The sequence below is a fragment of the Bufo bufo genome, chromosome 5, assembly GCF_905171765.1.
Source record: "Bufo bufo chromosome 5, aBufBuf1.1, whole genome shotgun sequence".
Lineage (NCBI taxonomy): Eukaryota > Metazoa > Chordata > Amphibia > Anura > Bufonidae > Bufo > Bufo bufo.
This window is the reverse complement of record NC_053393.1, coordinates 515,469,948-515,495,860: the sequence shown is the minus strand read 5'-3', so window position 1 is coordinate 515,495,860 and position 25,913 is coordinate 515,469,948.

Here is a 25,913-nt window from a genome sequence, read left to right as displayed (position 1 = left end):
GGAGACAGATGAGCCATAGCAACGGTCTTTTAAGGGAGCAGTGGAAAGGGACAGAGGACATTAATGAAAGCTGTTATTATAAGGTAATTACAGATCTTCTGACAATCATTGACAGACTAACTCAGGTATACATGCCTAGCTCTAATAAACTAGCAAATAAAAAAAAATATGACAGTTATCCTTTAAAATAAATGGTGGGACATGGAATCACCTGTTAACAGTGAGTACACTTTAAAAAAAAAATTTTTTTTATCCCGGACAAACACTTTAAAGGGGTTTTCTGAGATACAGTATTTTTACTGATGACCTATCCTCTAGATCAGGGGTGCACAACCTTTTTTGGTCTGGGGGCCGCATTGTCACATCGCTCTATTTCAAGGGGCTGCAAATAAAAAAAATGCCGATCAGCGCTCATTTGCATCAGCCTATTACACAGACCAATGCAAAGTGATTGGGGAGGAATGATCGCTATCACAGTCATTCCTCCTTCATTTAGTTATATTGATTATTGGTAGCCCATCCCTGATTACACAGTGAGATGTGCTGCTGATAATTGTAAACCTTTCATCCTGATAAAATATGCAAATCAGCCGACAAACGAGCGATTCCTTGTTTATCAACTGATCAGCGGCACGATTATACCGGCCAGATATAGCATATGGGCACTCCTATGAACACTTTTTCCCAGTAATTGTTCCGAATATCGTGCTGCATCATGGCCCATGAAACCGAAGAGTTATACTTACCTGCTCCCTGCCGCTCTGGTCCTCTGCACTGCCTCCATCTTCCGGTTCCCGCGCTGTTTACACCTGGCAGTGCATGGCCATGGTCACATGTACCTCTCCAGCCAATGACTGGCTTACGCGGTGATGTGGCCACAAGCAGCATGTCACTGCTGAAGCCAGTCATTGGCTGGAGAGGTGCAAGTGACCATGGCCATGCACTGCCAGGTGTAAACAGTGAGGGGGCCGGAAGATGGAGGCAGCGGGGAGCAGGTAAGTATGAACCTTTTGTTTCAGGGGCCATGCTGCAGGAACTGGTTAAAAATTATTTTTACCGGAAAAGTGGCGATATTTCCTTCCATCCTGCCTCCTATTGATAAATCAGCGTTTTCCTTCACTGCAGAGGACGGCGCTCACTGGTTATTACCGCCTCCTGCCATTAAAGCGGCCCTGCAATAACCAGTAAGCACTTTCCTTTACTGCAGAGGACGACGCTCACTGGTTATTACCGCCTCCTGCCGCCAGTTATAGGAGCCCTGCAATAACCAGTAAGCACTTTCCTTCACTGCAGAGGACGACGCTCACTGGTTATTACCGCCTCCTGCCATTAAAGCGGCCCTGCAATAACCAGTAAGCACTTTCCTTTACTGCAGAGGACGACGCTCACTGGTTATTACCGCCTCCTGCCGCCAGTTATAGGAGCCCTGCAATAACCAGTAAGCACTTTCCTTCACTGCAGAGGCCGGCCCTCACTGGTTATTACCGCCTCCTGCCATTAAAGCGGCCCTGCAATAACCAGTAATCACTTTCCTTCACTGCAGAGGACGGCGCTCACTGGTTATTACCGCCTCCTGCCATTATAGTAGCCCTGCAATAACCAGTAAGCACTTTCCTTTACTGCAGAGGACGACGCTCACTGGTTATTACCGCCTCCTGCCGCCAGTTATAGGAGCCCTGCAATAACCAGTAAGCACTTTCCTTCACTGCAGAGGCTGGAGCTCACTGGTTATTACCGCCTCCTGCCATTATAGCGGCCCTGCAATAACCAGTAAGCACTTTAATTGACTAGTGGGGAAGCAGCTCATTGGTTAACCCTTTCATCACCAGGCTTGAAAAGGCCTTAATGACCGGACACTTTTTTGTGATTTAGCACAAGTGGTTTAAAAGGGTATAACTACCAAAATAGTTTTTGCAACAATTTTTTACGTGACACATAGGGCTTTATAATAATTTTTTTTGTAGTTTTATTTTGGAGAAACTGTACAAAACATTTTTAAAAAGTATTTTTTTTCAAACTATAGCTCCTTATTCTTTAAATATACAAACTGACACCAAAATAAATTATTATAATTAGTTCCCTATTTTGTGTAGGCCATTTTGTTATATAATATGTATATTTTCACGTGAATGGGGCAGTAATGGTGATGGTTTTGGTCGGTGTGGGTGTTTTTTTCTTTTATGAATTACATTTTTTTTTAAATTTTTTTTAACTTAATTTTTTTTATTTTTCTGCTACATGATATGTCCCCCAAGAGGTCATAAAAAGACCATTGGGGGACACTGACCCTTTTTGTTCTTCAATTTGCACCTTTTCTTTTTCTTTTTTACTTGTATTTGTATTTTATTAATGTTTTATTGTATTATTTTTTTACAATTGGTTTATTACTTATTTTTTTAAATATATTTTTGCCACATAATATGTCCCCCAAGAGGTCATAAAAAGTCTGTTTGGGGACAATGAACACTCTATTACTTTGCACTTTTTCCTTTTTTTATTTTTTTTTATTTGTATTTTATTTTTAAAATTCCTTTCTATATTTTTACTTTATTTTTTTTTGAACTTTCTATTATCTTTTTTTAAATATATTTTTTGCCACATAATATGTTCCCCAAATGGTCATAAAAAGACTGTTGGGGGGACAGTGAACACTCTTTTATTTTGCACTTTTTCCTTTTTTTATTTTTATGTTTTTTTTTTTCTAATCTATAGAATTCTATTTTTTTACAACATAATATTTTATTCCTTTTTTTTTTTATTTGTATTTTATTATATTTTTTATCTAGTTTTCAAAAAAAAAATATATTTTTTTTTTCACTTATTTCCCCCCCCCCCCACATAATTTGTCATTGAAAGACCTTTGGGGGACAATGAGAGACTTTTTTTTGTACTATTTCCACTGTAACTGGGGCATCCAAAGGAGCCCCAGTTACAGGGCAAACCAGCCTCCTGTGGGGGTCTGTAGAAGGCAGAGCTGATCAGGGTTTCCTGACCCTGCAGCTCTGCGATCCTCTGCCCCAAGCCGCTCATCGCGCCGCTCATCTATCTGAGGAGAAGGCAGAAGCGCTGAAAAAGCGTTTCTGCCTTCTCCTCGGCTCCCTCACTATCACTTCCAGTGGGGGGCCCGACCTGCTACAGTGCAGGAGCTGTCATCCATTGTCGTGCGGCGCTGCAGGCAGAAACACAGCTGATTGTACGATCAGCTGTGTTTCTGCCAGCAATACGGTGGCTGCAAAACTTGGTTATGGGGCCGCATGCGGCCTGCGGGTTGTGCACCCCTGCTCTAGATAAATCATTAGTATCTGTTTGGCAGGGGTCCTACACTAGCAGTAGCGCCGTGGCCTTCTCACAGCTTTCCCTAGGTCAGTGACGTCACGTTCATCGGTCACATGGCCTAGGCGCAGCTCAGCCCCATAGACGTGAATGAGGCTGAGCTGCAATACCAAGGACGGCCACTATCAAATGGACGGAGCCGACTGTTTTCTATCACTGAGCCACATATATAATCCAATAGCCAAAGGCTATAAAGACCCTGTTTTTGGCCTATATTAAGTCTTAACTTTTATTATATTAAATAAAAAATGTATCCCAAATATAATTATTAAAAGCACAGTCTCACCGGTCTATATTTGTGTGATTTTCACGTATCTATATCAAATGCATTTGCCAAACATCTGGTGCTGATACAGTATATATCACACAGGATTATAGTGTATTATTTTTCATGCACATTTACATTTGCTAGATATATCAGCTCAGCAGATAGTGTTAAGAGCAGGAGAATCTACAATGATCCCTTTGTTGGTTCTATAAATATGTAAATACAATTTCTGCCATTTAGATTTAGCCGCTATATCTAGTTGTATTATTCTTTCCTCACTGCTAAGCAGTCAATAGCTAAATGTTTCTAGATGGTGGAATCACATTGCAATCAGTATCCTGCCATATGATTTTATACACAGTGTGTTATACAAAATATAAATGCTGCTATATCCAAGATGATCTAGAAGTTATTAATTAAAGGGTTGTCCGGGTTCAGAGCTGAACCTGGACATATCCCCATCTTCACCCCTTCCGTCCCCCCTGTATGGGCATTGAAAAATGTCATGCTCCGATGCTCTCCTTTGCCCTGTGCTGAATCGAGTCGGGAAAAGGCTTTTTCTGGAGATCCGGTGACGTATCGGTGAGCCTGGTGACATCACTGGCACTAATGGGCGGGCTTTAGCGCTGTCCTAGCCTGTAAAACAGCTATTAGTGCAAGTGATGTCACCAGCAACACTGCTAGGGCAAGGGAGAAATTAAATGCTTATATCAGGGGGGTTAAAACTGGGATATGTTTGGTTTCAGCTCTAAACCCGGACAACCCCTTTAGGGCTCATGCACACGAACATATTATCTTTCCGCGTCCGTTCCTTTTTTTTCCGGACCATATGCAGAACCATTCATTTCAAAAGGTCTGCAAAAAAATTAAATGAAAGTTACTCCGTGTGCATTCCATTTCCGTATGTCTGCATTTCCGTTCCACAAAAAAATAGAACATGTCCTATTATTGTCTGCATTACGGACAAGGATAGGACTGTTCTATTAGGAATGCACACGGACGTCATCCGTGTTTTTTGCGGACGGCAAAATACATACGGTTGTGTGCATGAGCCCTTAGGCTGATGCTTGTCAACAGGAGATATCAGCTAAATAGAACCAAATCACTCCGCTAATAGTCTATCTAGCTTGAGTGATGTAAGATTATCGTCATTATATCCAACTGACAGAGGGTATTTAATTCAGCTATACTGTCAGATGTGCCGCGAACAAACTGTCCTGGTGGATATAACTCCAGATGTCTAGGTACCCTATCCAATATACAGGCAAGGGCAATACCATACGCAGTACGACACTACATTAGGTGATTGGTAGAAACTGCATTTAAAACAATAAACAGATTTGCTCCCCCAACATGTTTCGCTGAAGCATCAGCGTCATCAGGGGTTGTGGAGCAAGCCAAGCTCATTAATCTTCGTGCTTTTATTAGTGAAGGTTGTACCTTCATGTTTTATCGTCCTATCATATGCTTGGTTTACCGACTGGCATGGAGTACAGTCACCGAGAAGTGGAGGGATGAAGGAAACCTATCCTAGTCGGACACCAGTGCATGTGCTCTGCTGTCTTGAGCAGCGTAGGCGTGTGGACCTCACTGCAAACAGTTCTGTCAGAGCGCATGCGTCGGGACTTAGATTTTAAATGAGAAAAAACCTGTTTGTACTGCGTATGTATTAGGACTTAATCTCCCAACATTTCATGTGTTATATGTCTGTATAGGTATATATGTCTGTGCTTAGGTTCAAATCTATTCCCCCATCTACTCAACATACGTAAATGCTTAACAAATGACAAACAATTAAAGATGAAATGATAACTATTTGAGAAGAAATCCCCAGGAAGTTATATATACTGTATGTATGTATATATATATATTCTATTTGTCCATCTCGAATAGGGACAGTTGATTATTATATGATTTAAATACCTATATAATCTCTTATAAATGAGGTCTTATATACAAACCGCATTCCGAAAAAGTGCCAACTTCTAATATTTTATTCAGAATAGAACATAAATCACGGAACAAAAGTTTAAACTGAGAAAATGTACCATTTTAAGGGAAAAATATGTTGAATCAGAATTTCATGGTGTCAACAAATCCCCAAAAAGTTGGGATAAGGCCATTTTCACCACTGTGTGGCATCTCCCCTTCTTCTTACAACACTCAACAGACGTCTGGGAACCGAGGAGACCAGTTTCTCAAGTTTAGAAATAGGAATGCTCTCCCATTCTTGTCTAATACAGGCCTCTAACTGTTCAATCGTCTTGGGCCTTCTTTGTTGCACCTTCCTCTTTATGATGCACCAAATGTTCTCTATAGGTGAAAGATCTGGACTGCAGACTGGCCATTTCAGTACCCGGATCCTTCTCCTACGCAGCCATGATGTTGTGATTGATGCAGAATGTGGTCTGGCATTATCTTGTTGAAAAATCCCTGAAAGAGATGACGTCTGGATGGGAGCATATGTTGTTCTAGAACCTGAATATATTTTTCTGCATTGATGGTGCCTTTCCAGACATGCAAGCTGCCCATGCCACACGCACTCATGCAACCCCATACCATCAGAGATGCAGGCTTCTGAACTGAGCGTTGATAACAACTTGGGTTGTCCTTGTCCTCTTTGGTCCGGATGACATGGCGTCCCAGATTTCCAAAAAGAACTTTGAATCGTGACTCGTCTGACCACAGAACAGTCTTCCATTTTGCCACACTCCATTTTAAATGATCCCTGGCCCAGTGAAAACGCCTGAGCTTGTGGATCTTGCTTAGAAATGGCTTCTTCTTTGCACTGTAGAGTTTCAGCTGGCAACGGCGGATGGCACGGTGGATTGTGTTCACTGACAATGGTTTCTGGAAGTATTCCTGAGCCCATTCTGTGATTTCCTTTACAGTAGCATTCCTGTTTGTGGTGCAGTGTCGTTTAAGGGCCCGGAGATCACGGGCATCCAGTATGGTTTTACGGCCTTGACCCTTAAGCACAGAGATTGTTCCAGATTCTCTGAATCTTCGGATGATGTTATGCACAGTTGATGATGATAGATGCAAAGTCTTTGCAATTTTTCGCTGGGTAACACCTTTCTGATATTGCTCCACTATCTTTCTGCGCAACATTGTGGGAATTGGTGATCCTCTACCCATCTTGGCTTCTGAGAGACACTGCCACTCTGAGAAGCTCTTTTTATACCCAATCATGTTGCCAATTGACCTTATTAGTGTTAATTGGTCTTCCAGCTCTTCGTTATGCTCAAATTTACTTTTTCCAGCCTCTTATTGCTACTTGTCCCAACTTTTTGGGGATTTGTTGACACAGTGAAAATTGGAATCAACGTATTTTTATAAAAAAATACCAAGTTTACCAAAAAAATAGAAAAATTCTCTGCTTTTAAAACATATAGTGATACTTCATATAATAGTTATTACTTTACATTTCCCATATGTCTACTTCATGTTTGGATCATTTTGTGAATGCCATTTTTTTTTTGAGGACGTTAGAAAGCTTAGAAGTTTAGAAGCAAATCTTTAAATTTTTCAGAACATTTCCAAAACCCAATTTTTTAAGGACCGGTTCAGTTATAAAGTAACTTTGTGGGGCTTAAATAATAGAAACCACCCATAAATTACCCCATTTTAGAAACTACACCCCTCAAGGTATTCAAAACTGATTTTTATACTTTGTTAACCCTTTAGGTGTTCCACAAGAATTAAAGGAAAGTGTAGATAAAATTTCAGAATTTCACTTTTTTAGCAGATTTTCTATTTTAATCCATTTTTTCCCAGTAACAAAGCAAGGGTTAACAGCCAAATAAAACTCAATATTTCTTACCCTGATACTGTAGTTAACAGAAACACCCCATATGTGATCGTAAACTGCTGTACGGGCACACGGCAGGGCGCAGAAGGAAAGGAACGCCATATAGTTTTTGGACGGCAGATTTCACGGGCATAATTTTAAGTTCCCATGTCACATTTGAAGATCCCCTGTTGCACCCCTAGAGAAGAAACTCCAAAAAAGTTACCCCATTTTTGAAACTACAGGATAAGGTGGCAGTTTTGTTGGTACTATTTTAGGGTACATATGATGTTTGATTGCTCTATATTACACTTTTTGTGAGGCAAGGTAACAAAAAATAGCTGTTTTGGCACCGTTTTAATTTTTAGTTTTTTACAATGTTTATCTGACAGGTTAGATCATGTGCTATTTTTATAGAGCAGGTTGTTACGGACGCCTCAATACGCCTTTATTATGTTTCAGTTTTACATAATAAAGCATTTTTGAAAAAAAAAAAGATTTTTTAGTGTCTCCATTTTCTGAAAGCCATATTTATTTTTATTTTTTGGGCGACTGTCTTATGTAGGGGATAATTTTTTTCTGGATGAGATGACGGTTTTATTGGTACTATTTTGAGGTCCGTATGACTTTTTAATCACTTGGTATTACACTTTATGTGAGATAAGGTGGCAAAAAAATTTTTTTACACATTTTTTTTTTTTTTTACGGTGTTCACCTGAGGGGTTAGGTCATGTAATATTTTTATACATATTTTTTGCATGATTGCTATATGTAGAGGCTCATGTTTTGTGGGATGAGGTGACGGTTGGATTGGTACTATTTTGGGGGGCATACGCTTTTTTGATCGCTTGGTGTTGCACTTTTTTGTGATGTAAGATGACAAAAAATGGTTCTTTTAGCACAGTTTTTATTTTATTTTTTCTATGCGTTCAGGTGAGGAGTGGATCATGTGATATTTTTATAGAGCCGACTCGGCAATACCCAATATGTTTCTTTTTCTTTATTTTCTTTTACAATTTTACGTGTTTTATTTTGGGAAAGGGGCTTTTTTTTTACTTGAAACTTTTTTTTAATTTTATTATGAAAAACATTTATTTTTCACTTTCTTTCACTTTTTATTTTTGTCCCACTCTGGGACTTCAACTTCTGGGGTTTGATCACCTCTGCAATGCATTACAATAAATCCTGTAGTTTTATACATTGCCTGTCAACTTGTATGCTGACAGCCTGCCTGTGAGACCCAGCCTAAGGGGCTGAATCTCACAGGCTTCCGTAGAAGGCAAGCCTGGATGCCTATGGAAGGCATCGGGCTGCCTTCTCTGCCATCGGGTCCCTGTCACTGCAGCGCGGGGATCCGATGGAGATGCGGAGGGCGCCCGTACTCTCCGCAAACCCTCTGCATGCCACAGTCAGCTTTGACCATGGCATACAAGGGGTTAATAAGCCGGTATTGGTGTTTTCACTGATGCCGGCATATGCAGCAGGGGCTCGGCTGTCAGTGATTGCTGGGTCCGTGCCGCTGATCGGGCGGGCGCAGCTCCTGCACCCACCTGATCAGCCCACCATACATGTACAGCGCTGGTCTTTAAGTCACGTCCACCAGCGCCGAACATGTACGGTGGAGGTCCTTAAGGGGCTAACCTTATTAAAAAATAATAAATAAAATATAGTCTTTACCTTATTTATTAACCATAGTGTATACATATTCATATATTCGTTATCCCCTAGCTGTAACCAGTTACTTACCCACATACAGACATTTTCTCCCAGTCCGAGCATTCTCATATTATATACTAATCATTTATGTGGTACAGTGTCAAATGCTTTGGAGAAGTCCAGAAATACGACATCCATTGTTTCGCCGCTGTCAAGTCTAGAACTTATCTCCTCATAGAAACTGATCAAATTAGTTTGACATGACCGATCCCTCATGAAGCCATGCTGATATGGCGTTAGACACTCATTTTCGTTGTGATGCTCCAGAATAGCATCTCTTAGAAAGCCTTCAAACAGTTTACCCACGACAGATGTTAGATTTACCGGCCTATAGTTTCCGGGCTTTGTTTTTTAAACCTTTTTTGAATATTAGCATCACATATGCTAAGCGCAAATCCTGTGAAACACTTCTCGTCATTATAGAGCCCTTAAATATCAGAATTAAGGGTCTGTCTATTACGTTAATTAATTTTATTAGGATTTGAAGATGCCGCTGAGCGTCTTCTTGGGTCAGACAGGCCAAATTTTATGGAGAGTTTACTTTTACATTCTGCCTTTCTTCTGACAGTTCATTTTCCTGAGTGAATATGGTGGAGAGTAAAATATATTTAATATATTTGCTTTCGCCTCATCACTCTCTCTAACTCCTCCCTCATCACTCTTTAAAGGGCCAGCACATTCAGATTTAACCTTTCTTACCATTTACATACTTGAAGAACATTTTAGGCTTAGTTTTACTCTCTTTGGCAATGATCTTCTCTGGTTATATGCTTTCTTTTTGTCATTTATTGCCCTCTTTACATTTCTGTTTATACTCATTTTTTTCTTGTTCCTTTTATTTCCATAAGGTACTGTATGTATCTATGACAATGAGAGTTTAGGATGCTTTTAAAAAGAATTTTGTTTCTGTATTTTATTTTTGAGGACATTGTCCCAGTTAGTAAGGCTAATAGTCCATCTGAAGTAGTAGTTGTGTGCCAAGAAATGTGTAGGGTTAGTTTTTGTGCTGATAGCGGGCTTGTACTAGTAGTGGCGAGGATATTTTTATTTTGTTATTAGGCTCTTCTTCCTGTCAGTATGATCAAGCCTTTAAAGCCAGGCACACTGCATGATAGTATTGATTCTACTGATTAAAATTATTGTTTATGTCTGTATGTGGCACCATTGCAGAAAAAGATATTTTTTTGAATATGCTAATTAGCTAGTTGGAGCACTAGTTTGTGAACACCCCTGCAGTGTTTACCACTCCCCTTCCTCCCTTGACAGGGCTGAATACCTCAGGGCGAGGAGGAGGTAGGAGGGGCTAAGGCTGCAGGGGCGTTCACAAACTTATGCTCCAACTAGCGAATTATCATATCAATAAAAATACAGTTTTCTCTGGAATGGTGCATTATACAGACATAAAACAGGTATCATTTTGATCAACCCTAACATGGAGTGTACCAGGTTTAATACGGTTGACCATGCTGACAGATGTTCTTTAATGTACAATTCTTTCCCCACTTTTGCTTTTGGCTCAACATACAGTATTTTCGAGATGACCAGCTCTGAAAAATAACATGATTTCAAAATACTCTGTTGGGAGATGTCTATGCTATATTTGCCTATAAGTAGCCACCTAGTGGTTGTGATGTGCATTGTAACCTGTCAAGTATTTTGCTAGCATGTCGCAATAATTGATTGAATTTGTATTGTGGGAAATTAATGTTTCAGCTGAAAAACAAGGCCGATTATGCTAATTTGCATGTCTTTCCCATATGCCCATGTTTATGTAAATGAGTTTACATGACAAAACAGTATAGAAAGGTTATTGAATATAAATGTTAGGACAATTAGAAAACTGAACATTTTTATGCAGCCCTCCTAAGCAGTGAGAGAAGAGTTAGCTGGCATCCCAAATGTTTTTAAATTTTTTTTTGTCACCCTAATGATGATCTAGGTGCGCAGGTCCCCCAAGCCATCCAACAAAAGTCAAGCAACTTTGAGGCTTACTGGCTCTCAAGTCTGTGTGGATAGAGAGCAGGTCTTGAATGTCTCATAAGGCACAAGGCTGCCATTGTAAGGTATACTGACTGTGGCTTTTGGCATATAGCTTTTGTATGATTGTTTGCTATAGGTAATGAAATTGCGTGTGCAATACGTGCATATTACATATGGTGATTTTTGCAATTGCGAATTTTCGAATTCGCTAATTTATGGCAAATATTTAGCTAAAAATTCACGAAATATCGTGAATTTGAATATTGCCTATGCTGCTAATTACAAAGTGGAACATTGACTCATAAGGAGCAACTTCCATAAGGTGGCACCAACAAGATGGTTCTCATTCTCTGGGAGATACCTCTTTGCATATGCCATTAGTTGTAAAGTATTCTGAATCTTTAAGAAAATAAATGTTTCATGGAAAACATCTTCCAAGTAATGGTGGAATGGTGTAAGAGGTCAGGAAAGACCAAAACATCACTAGTTTACACCAGCTCGTATTTTACCAGAAGTTATTAGTTTATGACAAACTTTTTTGGTTATTTCTTATTACTAAATTTAAAAAAAATTCGCCTTTGTTTTCTGTCAGACAATAAATATTGCATCTAATTAAAAAAGTAGAACATTTTAAAAAGTTCCTTCTCAAAAGATAAAGGGGTGAGATTATGATATTGATTACTTATCCTGAGGGCAGGTCATCCATATCATATTGGCAGGGGTCTGACTTCTGGAACACCTACTGATCAGCTGTTCGAAGAGGCTGCGGCTCTCACCGGAGGCCAGTGGCAACAGGTTCATTGGTGGCCTAGGCACAGCTCAGTCCCATTCAAGTGAATCAAGCATAGCCGCTATCCAATGGACAGTGCTGTGCTTGGTAAGCTGTGAGGAGGCCACGGCTCCTACTGGAGCACAGTAGCTTCTTCAAAGAGCTGATCGGCAATGATCCTGCGTGTTGGGCCCCTGCCGGTTTGATATTTATAATCTATCTTAAGGATAGGCCATCAATATCAGAATCTCTGAAAATTTCTTTAAAGCCACATACTAGGGCCTCGGTGTTGAGGGTCCACACCAATGTTTTTGGTTCTTAGTTTAGAGCTTTGGACCTCAAATGATTTATGAAAAAGTAAACCTCATTTGTCTTTAACCTTAAACACATGGCACTAATTAGCTCTCCACTTCAATTAGCCATCATCTCCCGTTCCTTCACCCCACACCCACCTTGACTGCTCAGCGATGATTGAGTTGCCTTTTTATCTTGCATATTACAGGCTGAGGATATCTCATTAGAATTCACTGCCATGAATCTCCTGTCTACTTGCCTTACAGAGAACAGCAGCGCTGCTTTTATCCCCAGTATACCTTTCTCGGGCTGTTCCTCTTGACCTGGACTGTCTTGTCAAATCATCCTTATTATTTGGTTATCTGCCATCTATCACGCCGGAGCTAGATGAAACCAGTCTATTCACGGTTTGCTGGGATGTAGGCATTTTCTTTTGCGCTGTGGAATAGTTTCAGTGCGGTGAATCACATCATGCAGAGGAAAGATAGGACTTTGGAGACATTTTAAAGAATCTATTAAAGGGAACCTGTCACCATAAAAATATGATGTAATCTGCAGGCAGCGTGTTATAGGGCAGGAGGAGCTGAGCAAATTCATATATAGTTTTATGGGAAAGATTCAGTAAAACTTGTAATTTATTCATTTATATCTCTGCTCATTCTGGGCTGTGAAGTCCAGGAGGCGGTCCTATCAGTGATTGTGAACTTTCTCTGTATACACAGTTAAAGAGGGAAGGCTGTCAATCACTGATAGGACCGTCTCCTGGACTTCACAGCCTAGAATGAGCAGGGATATAAATGAGTAAATTACAAGTTTTACAATATATGAATCTGCTCAGCTCCTCCTGCTCTATATCATGCTGCCTGCAGCTAAGACACCATGTTCAACATGACAGGTTCCTTTTAAGGAGCTGCTTCAATCTAATATTATTTTAGGATATGTGTTTGTAAGCCATTGGCAATTCAGGTTTGTGTCCCTATGACAACACTTTCTGTTCTTGTAATCTCACAGTTCAGTGTTTTTAGACTTACAGTTATCTGCTTCATCATTCTTGAGAACTAGCTTTGAGGGAATCGAAGCATCCAAAGTGGAATTCAATCCGAAGTTTAGGAAAAATTTGATTTGCCACGATTCTTAATTTCCTTGCCATTTGTGGTAATGAAACAATTTTTCCTAAAATGGTGGGTGAAAAAAAAAAAATTATACTCACCTCGCAGAGAGGCCACCCGCTCCCGTTTTGATTAAAGAAAACCTGCCAAAGGACCGGTGGCGAGAGTGAAGACGTCACCGCACACAGTCAGCGTGATCACGTGGTGATGTCTTCACGCTTGTTACAGGTCCTGTGGCGTGTTTTCTTCAAAAGAGGACCTGGAAGTCTGAATAATAGAGCATAAAGTAATCTATGGCACTCCACAGAAGTGAAGAAGAAAGACATATGTCCAGGTGTTCCTGCTATCATTGCCCCCACAAATAAACCACAGAGGAAGGTCGAAAGTGGACTGAAGTGTCTGGTAGCAAAAAATGTGGCCTATAAACAAATGATTATATAGTAACCTTCTTTTTTTCTGTGGAGTGCCATAGATTATGTTATTCTCCAAGGCCCACTAGTGACAGCCATAAAAAGGTGTATTGGTGGTCATTTATGGGTTAATGTGGCATGGTATAAGTTAAAATTTGACTATAAATGGGATATCATTTGCAGGTATTGGTCAGGGGTGTAGAGATGTTATTGGGCTCCATACAAAAACTTAGTATGGTTCCCCTCAGTTTTCCAGTACACATGCAACAATTATTCCCAGGCAATGCAAAGCAAAATGCTCAAAAGATTTGTGACTAATTAAATTTTTTTTAATTTTAATTGAAAAAAAATAATTTGTAATTAAAAAGAGTCACCCTTCACCCCTTCCACTTTATCCAACTTCTATGTCGGATAAATTGGAATTGATGCTTCAGACATATGGTGCTCATTCTTACCACCATATTTCTCAATTAATTTACACCAGACAACTGACATAAACACATTGCTAAATCCTCTTCCCTTCTATTACAAAGCTGTCTGCCTACAGCCACCACTAGAGGGAGCTTTGTGCATAGGAATTTACACAGTTACCATTTACTGGAATAAAAGCTGTATCTCTTTGCACTGAGCTCCTCCTAGTGGCACCTGCAGTTCTTGTTGGGGAAATAAGAAGCAATTCAGCATTGGGTCCCCCCTTCCCATCGGCCCCATAGCAGTTACGTGGTCTGCTACCATTCAAAGTATGCCCTTGCTGCTGGTTCATCCCTGGGCAGTGAAAGGATGAAGTGGAGGATAGGGTATGTCTTAGAATTGCTGAGAGCATCTCTGAAGAGAAGTCTAATATTGTGGTGGCCATTTTGTGAAGAAGAAGTGTGTGTGTGTGTGTGTGCGGGGTGCAGAACTGTACACCACTGTATAGTCACAACTATTTTGGACCTGACTGTGCTTTTAGCTGGCCATACCCATTAGATACATTTCTGTGGGGAAAGGATCAGGCAGTTGGATATCAATATGCCCAATATTTTTGTTCCTGGGAAGACAACCTGCCACCAGAGGTATCTGGCAGTGGCTGTACTCCCCTGTCCCCATTGATTTCCATTACAATAGAAACTGCAAGTATTTCAATGAAAAAAAGATCTCACCCAGTTAAGCCAGTACTCTCTTCTCTGCACTGATGAGGGGCAATCACCCTAAAACAGCTGCAGATGAGATGCTGGCTTATTTAATATCTGAGTCAAGTCTCAAGGCCTATAAGTCTCCTCACGCCGATTAAGGCGCTCTCTACCCAAAGAGAGATAGTACCTCCCCCGAAAAATGATACGGTATGGCCATCCACCAACTGACATACATGGAGGGAAATGAGCCTGAGCAAGGAAGGAATCCTTAAGATCCTCTTTAAATAAGTTCTTAGTTCTTTTATGACTAATCTTAAAGGTTATCCTATGAGCCAAGCTCTTTAGATAAGGTATTTGAGAATTGTGTCCTTTCTAAAGGACAGGTCATTAAACTTGATGTATATGTTGTCCTGGCTAGTTACATAGTTAATGCCATTTCTGATATCGATATCTTTGTAATTAGAGTTTGTAATTCAGCAGAATTTTAATTACTGTAAACTCAATGCAGGGAAACAAAAAGAACAAGTCACATCTTCATTGTGTGCATGACATAATGATTAACCTCTGTCATTAGCTTTGTTTAGTATGGGTTTTGGAAAAAAAGATTTAATGTAATGGAAGCATTAGCAGGTTTGGCAAGGTCAAATATTGTGCATTTTAAAGGGCCAATGATCCAAGCTGTACAATATGGGGGAAGGTTAGAAATGTCTTACTACAGGGTTCCGAAATAAAAAACCTCCCAAAGTCATTTAAGTTTAATTAATCATTATAACTAGTGTTGAGTGAATTGGAGTATAACCAAAGTGAACTTCGATCAGAATTTCAGGAAAAATGTGATTCCTCATGAAGCCAAATTCCCTTGCTCTTCATGGTTATGAATAAATTTTTCCAAAAATGGTGGCTGAAAAAAAAAATACTCACCTCACCCACTTGCTCGCTGAGAGGCCGTCCACTCCTGCCTTGATTGAACAAAACCCTAAAGGACCTACGGTGAGCGTGATGGTGTAGCCATGTGTTAGTTTAGGAGAGGGTAGGAAGGAAAGAAGCATTTTTTTTTGGATAAGATATACTACAACGTTTTTTTTCTATTCGCCTGCACTTTTGATTTATGCAAAGTTTGTTGAACATAAAGACGCCAATAAAAATGTTGTCACAAATTGAGCTACAGTATAATTTAAGAAATAACCCTGAAACAAAGACATTAATCACGGATTGGCCAAACTCTAGCAACTTCCAGATGATTATTGTGTCTTCTTTTTCTACTTCCACATGGAATGAGCAGCATCTGCTGTATACAGTGATCTCATGGTTCACAGGTTCATACCTTCCCTCAACTCTCAGCTATGTAGATATCTTCTAACAGCATCTTTTTTTTTAGTTAAGTGGAAATTATGTCTTAATATGTCTTGTTTGCGGAAAAATTCTACATGAAGTATTTCAGATGCATACAGATGGCACGTTCCGGAACATATCCGAATGTAGACAATGCTCATGGGACAAGCAAAGCTCACTTAAGTAATGCGTAATTGACTGTAGTATGGCTAGAGACACTTTCCATCTGTATATGGAAAATATTGCAAAAACTCACTCAAGGACTTGAGGAATTTTAAACTAGAAACTATAATACCACAACAGTGAATTACTACACACTAATAACCTCAAGTTGCTGTGTAGCCCAAGTCCTATTCAGCCTGTTGTAATATTCCCATATTTGTCTATCTATTAATCTATCTAGCTTGAGAAAGCCCGCAACAAGCAGTTGAAATGTCGCTATTTGACACTGGGTGAATAAACCACGTTGATTTTTTGACTTTACTGGAGTGCTGCTGGCTTTTTTGAATTTTCTCTATCAATCTATCTATCTATCAACATAACAAAGGATATTACATGTACAGTATATGTACACTGATTGAGAAAAAAAAAACATACCCAGATAGAAACGTCGGATTGCTGCCAAACTCAGCATGCAGATATGTCGCAGGCAGATATGTAAATGATTAGAGCTGTGGTCTCAGTAATCAATGGGTCTTGCCACAAGAGGGCGTAACAATGCTTCCCCTGCTGCCCAATAAATAGGCTCTCAGAGGATGCTTTTGGATAGTGTACCTCTTGGTGAAAGACTGTTGTTAGACATGTCGCTATAATACACTCAAATATATTTTGCCTAGTTGACAATATTTTGAAGAAGGGGTGCATAAATGGACTGAGAGAAGAGGGATGGTCGTTTCGACCATCTGCCATCCATCTAGGCTGTTCTGACCTAGCTGTTAGGAGGTGTTGGGAACAATGGTTTTGTGATGGCATGCAAACACGGTAAACAGGCTCTGCAGAGTCCAGATAGACCACCAGTAGAAAGGATTGTTTGATCCCTTGACAAACTTGAGAATCTCCAACAATTTTGTTGTCCACCATTCAGACAGAAGGAAACTTGGTGTCACAGTGCTCATTATGTGTCTTGCTATTGACAGCCAATCATTGTAGCCTTCATTTGCAGTGGTGTCGTGGACGAGAAACCTGGACTGCTATGGACTGGAACCATATTATCTTTACTGATGAATCTAGGTTCTGTTTGGGATCTGACGATGGTCAGAATCCAATATGGAGGTCTCGTGATGAGTAGTGTGGAGCGAATGGAACTTCAGTTCATACACTTCGATTTTAATGCTGTCTCGGTCCAGCATTAAAATGTATTTTCGCCCGTGGAGGCAAAATTAGTTTCTACCAAAGTTGTGAGAGACTTCGGTGAATGAATTCTGCATCTTTAAAAATATTTTAAAATAGCAATTAAAGTCAGGTTTGGTACCGATGTACCAGCTTGTACCAAACCGGACTCCAGATTGCTAATTTTAAATGTATTTTAAAGATGCTGAAATGAATGCCGAATATATTAACCGAAGTCTTCCGCAACTTCGGCTGAAACAAATTTTGCCTCCACAGAGGCATTACATTTTAATCCTATACGGAGACAGGTCTCTAGACAGCATTAAAACAAATGGTTTGAACTAATCAACTTCAGATCTATGATTCGAAAGCTCGATTGATTCGCTCAAGCCTAGTGGTGGGCACTGCAGTCCATGCCTTTGCCATGGAGTGACACACTGCCCCAACTGCTGGTGTGATAATGTTGGTAGCCATCGCAGTCAGTCACCGTTAGTAATGATACGAGGGACATTTACAGCTCAGCGATACTGTCATGACAGCACATAGGTTTTGTATGGTATCTAGTGATGATCGAGCATGTGCTCGAGTGCCATGCTTGAGTCTCCTCCCCGCACATTTCTTTTCTGCACAGCCAATAAACGTGCAGGTAAGTACTGCCCTCACTGTAATGCCAGTAGCCATGCGCTAAATTGCTCAGTGTTAGGGAGAGCTGTGCATAGGAAGGGATAGACAGTGTAGGGAGTGTAATAGGAAGATTTTTATACAAAAAACTTTTCAAAGACCCAAAAGTCCTTTTACGCAATATATATTTTTAGCGCATCCTGTGCTAAATACTGTGTAATAGGCCGCTGCAGACAGTTAAATTATCCGCACCACATCTCCTGTTTAAAGTGTGCGCATCCCTAAAATATCAGTGACATTCAGTGCACTTTTTTCCGTAGACGGTGTCTGCTGCGGACAGTTAAATTATCCGCGCCACATCTCCTGTTTAAAGTGTGCGCATCCCTAAAATATGTGACATACTTTCAAGCATATATCACATTTAAAATGAAGAAGGTGAGCAGTAAAGGAAAAGGGAAGTGTCCGTGATGTTGATGGTGCACGCAGAGGCCGTGGCCCTGGGCGCGGAGAAACTGTGCCTGCTGCCAGAGCACAAAAAAAACAATCATCCACGATACCTAGCTTCATGTCCCAGTTTGCAGGGCGGCGCAGGACACCACTCTTGAAATCAGACCAGTGCGACCAGGTGGTCAGTTGGATTGCAGCAGATAATGCTTCCAGTCGGTTAAGCACCACCCTGTCTTCCACCAAGTCCAGTCTCGGTAGCCAGGAGTCTGGTCAACACAATCCTCACCATGATCCTCCCTCCTCCCACCATGTACAGTCTAGCCAAACAAGTGATCCCACACTCGGATATTCCGAGGACCTCTTTTCATCGCCATTACTTGATTTGGCCCTCTCGCCAAGCACGCTTGAAGAGGGACATGAGATCTTGTGCCCTGATTCCCAACCGCTTGAGCATCCACAGTCACAAGAACATGACAGTGGGGAACGGCAATTAGTGTTTAATGAGGTGGATGATGATGAGACACAGTTGCCAATGAGTCAACTGCAATTACTGCTGCAGGCCCTACGTCGATCAGGGTTTCCGCCAGCACCTACGTTAGTGGCTCCAAACCCCACTTCTCCTCCTCAGCCTCCTCCTCCACTTCCACCTCTGATTTATCCGCGTGCAGCACCAGTCAGTCATCAGTCGGTAGCCGGGAGCAGTGTAGCACTGCAGTGGGGATGCGGCAACAGGCTACGCTGAAGCTGATATGCTTAGGGCACAAACCACACCGCCGCAGAGCTGTGGCAGGGGATTAGAGACCAGACTGAGCTGTGGCTCTCGCCACTCAACCTAGAACCAGGCATAGTTGTGTCTGATAATGGCCGTAAATTGGTGGCCTAGCCCATGCCTAGCCCACGTGTTCAACCTTGTGGTTCAGCGGTTTCTCAAAACCTACACCAATTTGCCCGAGCTACTGGTGAAGGCGCACCGCGTGTGTGCACATTTCCGCAAGTCATCGACAGCTTTAGCTGGTCTGTCAATGCTGCAGCAGCGCTTGAAATTCCCAGCTCACCGGCTGTTGCGCGACATGAGCACGCGCTGGAACTCGACGTTCCACATGTTGGCCAGGCTTTGTGAGCAGCAGAGTGCAGTAGTGAAATACCAGCTGCAACATGGTCGTCGCCTTTACAGTCAGCTTCCGCTATTCACAAGCGAGGAGTGGGCATAGATGTCTGACCTCTGTGAGGTTTTAAGAAACTTTGAGGAATCAGCACAGATGGTGAGCGAGGATAACTCTATTATCAGCGTAACCATCCCACTTCTGTGTCTACTCAAATGCTCGCTGCTCACAATTAAGGACGAAGCTTTACATGTGGAAGAGGTGGAAATGGGGGAAGACATTACACAGGGTGATAGCCAGACCACCCTCAGTTCGTCTTCTCAGCGTAAATTGGATGATGAAGAGAAGCAGGAGGAGGAAAAGCAGGAGCACGAGACAGTTGCCTCTGCTACAGAGGGTAATACCCATGGAAGTTTAATTCCATCTGTTCAGCGTGGGTGGACAGAAGAGGAGGAAGAGGATGAGGAGATTGAGAGTGATCCTCCTGATGATGACAGCGAAGTCTTGCCTGTTGGTACTCTGGCACACATGGCTGACTTCATGTTAAGCTTCCTTTCCCGCTACCCCCGCGTTATACGCATTTTAGACAACACGGATTACTAGCTGTTAACCCTTCTCGACCCCAGCTACAAAGAGAACTTCTCATCTCTCATTCCTCTGGTGGAGAGGAAAAGCAAAACGGTGCAATACCAGAAGATCCTTGTTGAAAAGTTGCTCCAAAAGTTTCCATCTGACAACGCTGGCGGCAGAGTCCGTAGTTCCTTGGCCAACCGAGGAGGGAAGACAAGGGTAAAACACAGCAGTTCCAACAGAGGCAGGGCAACACTCTCCAAAGCCTGGGACAGTTTCATGACACCCCGCCAGCACCCTCACCCTGAAGCGCGGCCTAGTGTCACAAGGAGGTAAATATTTTGGAAGATGGTGAAGGAGTACATAGCAGACCTTATCAGCGTCCTCAATGATCTCTCAGTGCCCTACAACTACTGGGTGTCCAAGCTGGACACGTGGCACGAACTGGCACTCTAAGCCTTGGAGGTGCTGGTCTGCCCTGCCGCCAGCGTTTTGTCTGAGCGGGTATTTAGTGCTGCTGGTGGCATTATAACAGATAAGCGTATCTGCCTGTCAACTGAAAATGCTGACAGGTTGACTCTTATAAAAATGAACAAGGCCTGGATTGACCCTGACTTCTCGACTCCAACAGAAGAAAGCGGCTGAACATAAAGGCACTTTAAATGTGTTGTTTATAATATACTGAAGACAGAGAACAGCAACTGGATCGGCAGGCAAGAACCCTGTGACTCAACAGCACACCGGAACAACAAGCACTTACCTGCCGTAGCAACAGGGTGAAACACCAACACCAATAACTACTTGTACCCCCAGGACAGGATGCATGGCGGCACCAGGCAGAACTGCTCACTGACTTGTAGTTCTCTCTCCGTGGAACCCAGGAACCCTCTCACCGAAGGCACAGACAGACACGGTAAATGTCTAGCAACCATGCTGGACTACAAACACCAAACAGACCAGACATGGAACACCAAACTAGACATAACAACACACCCTGAACATAAACCACACCAAACAAATAGAATAGAGAAGGTAGGGTAGAAGACATAGAGGAGACGTTGATGTCCCACCAGGTGGCCCTCAAGGACTGGGCAGGTGGAATACCCAAGACAGGAGCATAGCTTCAGCACCAACAGAAGCTGGAGTACAAAAAACTTCAGCCTACAAGCCACAGGCAATATAAACACCTAGTGACCACACCAAGCCAGATAGTTAACCCTACAAGCACCAGACAGGGAAGGAACCAGGTAAGGCTACTTTCACACTAGCGTTCGGAGCGGATCCGTCTGATGTTTCATCAGACGGATCCGCTCCGATAATGCAGACGTTCGCATCCGTTCAGAACGGATCCGTCTGCATTAAAACTTCGAAAATTTTCTAAGTATGAAAGTAGCCTGAGCGGATCCGTTCAGACTTTACATTGTAAGTCAATGGGGAACGGATCCGCTTGAAGATTGAGCCATATGGTGTCATCTTCAAGCGGATCCGTCCCCATTGACTTACATTGTAAGTCTGGACGGATCCGCTCGCCTCCGCACGGCCAGGCGGACACCCGAACGCTGCAAGCAGCGTTCAGGTGTCCGCTCACTGAGCGGAGCGGAGGCTGAGCGCTGGCAGGCGGATGCATTCTCAGTGGATCCGCCTCCACTGAGAATGCATTGGGGCCAGACGGATGCGTTCGGGGCCGCTCGTGAGCCCCTTCAAATGGAGCGCACGAGCGGACACCCGAACGCTAGTGTGAAAGTAGCCTAATAAGGGGCAGAGTAAACACATGCTGCAACACAACACGTTGCCCCTGGCAACCAGCATGCACGTCTAACGTGTCACGGCGAACAACAACGAGACCGTGACAGATACGTGCAGAACATCCTACAGTCACATGTATTGTCTCTCATGGTAGTGCTTCCAACTTGCATTTTTCAGCAGGATAATGCTCGCCCACACACAGAAAGGAATTTCCAGGAATGTCTTCACCAGATTACAACTCTTCCTTGGCTGCCTAGTTGCCAGATTTATCACCAATTGAGCATTTATGGGACCAGCTGGGACGCCGGCAACCTACAGGATACCATGCAGTAGGATACCATACAAAACCTATGTGCTGTCAATGCCCAACTATATCTCTTCTTGTAAACAGGCTGTACCTCCCAGATAGAGGAGACCAAACAGGACATTAGAGCCTCCTTTCAATTTGCCATTTTCCTTCAAAAAAATCATTTTGCTCTAATAATATATATCATTATTACATTCACATATAGACAGTTTAATTAGATTCCATAAACTGCTGCGTTATTTTTTTTGTCAATCGGTATATATTTATATTAGAGGTGGGAGGAATCCGAAAAGGTTCTCGAATATATCGAATCTTTCGAATCCTACGAATCCTGTACATTAGAATTGTGTGAACGGTGTAAGAAACAAAGTAATCCAATCACTTATGGGGGGATCTGTGGAAGACACTGTTATGGGGGGGATCTGTGGATGGCACTGTTATGGGGGGGATCTGTGGATGGCACTGTTATGGGGGGGATATGTGGATGGCACTGTTATGGGGGGGGATCTGTGGATGGCACTGTTATGGGGGGGATCTGTGGATGGCACTGTTATGGGGGGGATCTGTGGATGGCTCCGCTCACTGTTGTATAATCTTATCTAACATGTAGGCATTGTTAAAATATAAGGAAATGACCGGACTGGAAGGGGGGAGAAAGGGGGCCCCTAAGGGTAGGCCCACATGACGGGGGGTTTGGTTAGGGAGCCCCAGGGAGATTAGGATTGGGGTAGCAGGGGGTGGGGTGGATGCAGGGGGGTCGTATTGGTGGGTTTGAGCAGGAGGGGAGGGGCGTAGGGGTTAAATAGAGTAGGGGGAAAGTGGACGGTAGCCGTAGCTCCGCCCACAGTAGCTCCGCCCACAGTGCCTCAGTTAACCCTAGCGTCCCTGGTCTGAGGCTGGCCAGGGGACAGGGAGAAGGGAGAAGATGCAGCAGGATGGATCCGGATTGCCCTAGAGAGTGCTGCCTTGCTGCTGGCCCCAGCTCTGCCAGGAGGCAGAGTGAAGAGGAGAGCTCTGCCCCTCAGGATCCAGTCGCGGACAGACGCATCGTCCCTGGTCCCAGCGTTTCCAGGGGACAGCATGAAGATGGATTGGCGGCGGGATCCGAAGATCTTCCTCAAGGGATGGTTCGTCTGGAGTCAGTAATCGCGGCTGATGGGGACACAGCACCCAGGCAGCCAGGTGAGATTACTTGGGGACCGTTAGCTCAGGCAGTGCAGAGCATGGGGGCTGGGGGGGGGGGGGGGGGGTAGTGGGCCGCAGGCGGATGTCAGCAGGGGTTTAGGGCAATTGTTGGGGGGTTTGGTGGGATTGATGGCCAGTTGGGGGGTGGCGGGGGGATCCCCTTTACAGGCGTGGGGAGTACAGGGTCCGTTGGGGGGTGAGCCTCGGCGGGCATTACCGGGAGTGGGGGTGTCAGTGCAGACACAGGCGGGGGCTGAGGCGGAGGAGGAGACAGTGCGGGTGGACGATAAGGCAAAGGGAGAGGTGTATGTTTGCTTTGAGGGGCGTTTGGGGGCTCATTTGAAGGCGGAGGTGCGGGAGCGGATTTGGAAGGGGGAGTATGTAGAGATTTTTTCTTTGCTCCCCCTGGAGAGGTTTAATCTAGATAGGACAAGAAAGGACGAGGGTAAGAAAGAGGAGGAGGAAAAACGACGGTTCAGGTTGATTCCGCGGACGTTTGCTAATTGGTTGCAGGCGTTCGCAATTTTGGCGAGTGTGATTGGGGAGAGGGCGCCGGAGAATTGTTCGGCGCTGTTTTGTTATCTCGATGCTATAGGCGAAGCGTATAGGGTTTACGGGGGGGTTGCATGGTTGCGTTACGATGAACAATTCCGGCAGAGAAAAGTGGTGCGTCCAGAAATGAGGTTGGATCACAAAGATATTGCCTTATGGCTGAAGGTGACGGCACCTGTTAGATCTGGGCAGCCCTTTCGGGGTGAAGGGGGGAGCGGGGGGTCTTCCAGCATGGCGACGGCCTCAGCAAGAGGCTTGTGCTTTGCCTTTAATGAAGGAAACTGTAGATTCGGGGTTAAATGTAAATTTAAACACGAATGCTCAGGTTGTGGGGGGAACCATGGAGCGGCAAGATGCTTTAGGGGCGGGAAGCAGAAAGGGGACGCCAATAGCAAAGGGGGCGACGCCGGTCAGAATGGAAAGGATGGTGCCTTTTCTCGCTAGGTATCCGGATAGGGCCGCGGCGGTATTGCTTGAGGCGGGGTTTGGGGAGGGGTTTAGGATTCCGCTTGTACCAGGGGGGGCAGTGTTGTTAAAAAAGAATTTGCGTTCGGCTAGGGAGCATCCGGAGGTGGTGACAGATAAACTAAATAAGGAAGTGTTGTTGGGTCGGATGGCGGGCCCGTTTCAGGAGCCGCCTTTTGCGGATTTGTGAGTGTCACCGCTGGGAGTGGTCCCTAAGAAGGAGGTGAATAAGTTTCGGCTTATTCATCACCTGTCTTTTCCAAAGGGTTCTTCGGTCAATGATGGTATTGACCCCGCACTTTATTCGGTGGTATATACGTCATTTGATGCAGCAGTCGTGTGGGTGAAGCGCTTTGGGGCGGGGGCACTCCTAGCTAAGACTGATATTGAAGCGGCGTTTAGGTTACTGCCAGTGCATCCGGATTGTCACCATTTGTTAGGCTGTTTTTGGGAGGGGGGTTTCTTTGTGGACCGATGCTTGCCCATGGGGTGCTCTTTGTCATGCGCCTACTTCGAAACGTTCAGTTCGTTTCTGGAATGGGCGGTGATAGACTCATCAGGTTGTGCATCTCTGATTCACTACCTGGATGATTTTTTGTGTATAGGCCCCCCAGGTTCGCGGGTGTGTTCCTTGTTGTTGGAAACGTTACGTTCGCTTTTTGAGTGGTTTGGGGTTCCGTTGGCGGCGGAAAAAACGGTGGGTCCGGTATCGGTATTGAGTTTCTTGGGGATTGTGATTGATTCTGAAAAGATGGAGTGTAGACTGCCAGTAGATAAATTAGAGGATTTAAAGGGAAATTTGGTGAATGCCCAGAGGAAGAAGAAGTTGCAGCTACGGGAGCTTCAATCACTGTTAGGGAAACTTAATTTTGCTTGCCGGGTCATGCCTATGGGAAGGGTTTTTTGTAGACGACTGGCTAGGGCGACAGCAGGTGTGGTTTCGCCTCGTCACTACATTCGGCTGGGGAAGGAATTGCGGGCGGACTTAAAGGTGTGGATGTCATTTCTGAAAAAGTATAACGGTCGCTCGTTATTTATGGGGGAGGTGATGGACTCGTTTGACTTTGAGCTGTTTACGGATGCGGCGGGTGGTTCCGGTTTTGGTGCATTTTGTGGTGGCCAATGGTGTGCTGGTCAGTGGCCGGTAGGGTGGTTTGAGCGCGGTTGGGTGAGGAATTTGGCGTTATTGGAACTCTTCCAAATTGTGGTGGCGGTGTTATTGTGGGGGGACCGTTTTCGGAATAGGAAGATTCGTTTCCACTGTGATAACATGGGGGTGGTGCAGGCGATAAATGGTTTGTCGGCATCCTCGCCGTTAGTGGTACGGCTTCTTCAGCGGTTGGTGTTGGAGTGCCTGTCGCTTAATGCCTGGGTGGTGGTGGTGCATGTCCCGGGGGTGGAGAACTGTATTGCTGACGCCCTCTCTCGTTCACAGTGGGATCGTTTTCGTCAGTTGGCTCCGGACGCAGAAG